A 2,758-nucleotide genomic window follows, 5' to 3' on the forward strand; every position below is an offset into this window, starting at 1 on the left:
CTAACAAGAAAATAATACATGTTTTTATTCATTTTTATCATGTAAAAGTCTATCAAAATATCGTTTTTCATACATTTTTCTATACTAAAAAAAATAATAGAAAAAAAAAACTAGTTAAAAAGAACTAAATCTAATATGATTTTTATGTACACAGGGGGGCGAAATGTGAAAACAGGGTGCAGTACATGATAAGGGCGCAAGGCCCAAACAGCTTGTTTTTGTATAATTTTCTCTTTAGCCAAAAAATGACTGTGTCGCTGGACTCTAAGGGGAGGTGCGATACATAGTTTCACATGAGGCCCATGGAATATGATCCAACAACAGTTATTCAGATTTTTCAATCAGATTTTATTAATTAATATCTCTCAATCAACATTAAAATCTAACTAAATCTACTAATCACCAAATTAAACTCAGATTAATCAAATTAAACGATAGAAAGAGGATTAGGTTTACATGTTTGTGTCTATTGAGATATCTCACGTTCATCTTCCTCACAACAAAACGGCGCCGGAGCTCATGCCTCTCCTTCTTCAACGTGAACGGCGCGGCGGCCACTCTCTCCATCTCCGATCAAACTTCTTACCGCACAGTTCCTCCCTCTATTCGACCGTGCGTACACTCCGGCTACCACAACTTCAAGACTCCTTCGCCTTCCTCTCATCTCATCATCAATCAGACCGCTCGTCAAGTGCAACGATCTATCGGTGCTCGTCCGATCTGCCTCCGACGATGGCAAAGTGAAAATAGAAGACCAGATGTCCTTGCTCAGGTATGCGTCTTCGTCTTCGTCTCCATACTTTCTCTTGATTCAAATCCTCTTCTTCTCCGTTTCTTTCGTCCTCTGCATCTTTATTGTTGTGCTCTGAGAATTGAAGATTGTGTGATGGATTGATGAATGTTGTTGAAAATTGAAGAGGTGGTGAAGTGCGGTGATGCTGAGATTGGAGAGGATTTGTGAAGAGCGTTTGGAGCGTTTTTCCCGATTATTGAATGATTGAAGTTGGAGAGAAGGATTGGAGATGAAGAATTCTGTTGAGGAAGATTGAATAATTTCGTTTACGCTTGACGCTACAAGATCGACGTTACAAGATCGACGGAGGTTCACGTTATTGCTGCTATGAAGCAAAGTTGAAGGTTCGTTGAGGTTCGATTTGTGAAGATACGATGATGAATCGATGTTTACGCCGAACGTTGAATGTTGAATGAATCTGAGTTCTTTTTGTATGGTTTTCTTGCAGGAATCATGAAGGTTGATGATGAAGATGAAGAGCGTGATAAAATTATGGTTGAAGAAAATCTCAGAATTGTTGAACAATCAAGAAGATGGATGAAGATTGGGGACGAAGATTCAATAGGTTCCGAGAGAGTTTGTTACAAGTGAGTTCCAATTCTGTTATTCTCTTTTTCTGGTTATCGTTGATGAAGATTGGAGAGTGAGGGAAGAGAGTTCTATTCTGTTACGTCTTTTTTCTATTGTAGTGAGTCCTCCCCTTCTGTTAGCGTTTTTCTGCCGTATATGTGAAATTTCTCAATCTTTTTCCTCTCTCAATTCCCTCTCCCTCAATTTCTCATATCAATCTGTTATATGCATCTGTAAGAGTTTTTTTTCGAACCGAAACTGTTTGGCTTATTCACATAGTGATTTTTTCTGGTGTTGCAACACAGGTTTTTTTGTGGACTGCATTGTGTTGAACCCGATTCTTACTTTCTACGGCGCTGGTTTGATGGCTCGGAACTGCATATTCTGAAGGAAAGCACACCATTGATGAAAACTTAGGATTAGAAACACTAGGCCAAAGCAATTTTTCGTGTAATTTTTGTAATGGGCCTTTGTACTTTGTAGTGTATGGACCCTTGTAATTACAACTGCCTTTGAATGAATGTTTGAACATAGTCTTGTAAATTTTTGTAAATTTTCTCTTATGAAGAACTTTGATTCTAATGAGTCCTTGAATATGACATAAAAAAAATGAATGAAACTTGGATAATACTTCCATGAGCTTGAATTCATGATGATCTCGATGACTGATTAAATCTTGAACGCGCTTTCAAATTAAACCTCTTCATCCAATCAAAGACACAAGGAATGAATATTGATTTGAGTTTTTAAATGTTGAGCATACGTTGAATCGGGACTGAATGAAGAATTGCATGGATATTCTTTTAGTGATTAAATTTCAATCCACTTTTAAACTCCAATGGACCTCTAAATCAATTCAATTTTTGATCCAAACCAAACTTGTACGATAAGTCACCAAGAAATTGAAACTAAAATGACGCCTTGAACACAATGTTCTCCTTAAGCTCATAACCTTGTACCATGACCTCTTCTTTTGCAATTCACTCCACAGGCTCTTGACTTAATGATCTCGAAGCAATAGAAACTCTTTAATTTTTCTTGATTTTTGAACGACGAAATAAACGTCGTTGATAACTTATAGCACGGTGAAAGAGGGCAAATTTTGGGGTGCAACAGCTGCCCCTATTCAAACTTCTTGAACTGAACGAGTGAGAAACGAACGTTTCGAAACGTTGAGGTGGAAGGAGATTGAATACAAGAATGAACTCGAAAATTTGCACTCTTGATCAATAGAAGATTCCATCTTGCAATAAGAAGAAATGTACCACCCCGCAAGCAGGGAGAAAAAACTTCAATTGACCTGGATAATTAAATATGCTCCAACTTGTAATAAGAAGGAACGGGCACCCACAGGCAGGGGAAACACTTCAAATGATCTGGGCATCAAGAGAAGGA

At 37.9% G+C, this 2,758-nt stretch overlaps 1 long non-coding RNA gene across 1 annotated transcript; it reads left to right on the plus strand.

Annotated features, from left to right (window-relative positions):
- The first annotated feature begins 416 nt into the window (after positions 1-416).
- Positions 417-1,945, plus strand: LOC131627447 (uncharacterized). Its single transcript, XR_009291474.1, has 4 exons — positions 417-772; positions 918-1,137; positions 1,242-1,380; positions 1,669-1,945. It is a non-coding gene; the product is annotated as an uncharacterized LOC131627447 (long non-coding RNA).
- Positions 1,946-2,758: the final 813 nt, after the last annotated feature.

The sequence above is a fragment of the Vicia villosa genome, unplaced genomic scaffold (genome assembly GCF_029867415.1).
Source record: "Vicia villosa cultivar HV-30 ecotype Madison, WI unplaced genomic scaffold, Vvil1.0 ctg.000364F_1_1, whole genome shotgun sequence".
Lineage (NCBI taxonomy): Eukaryota > Viridiplantae > Streptophyta > Magnoliopsida > Fabales > Fabaceae > Vicia > Vicia villosa.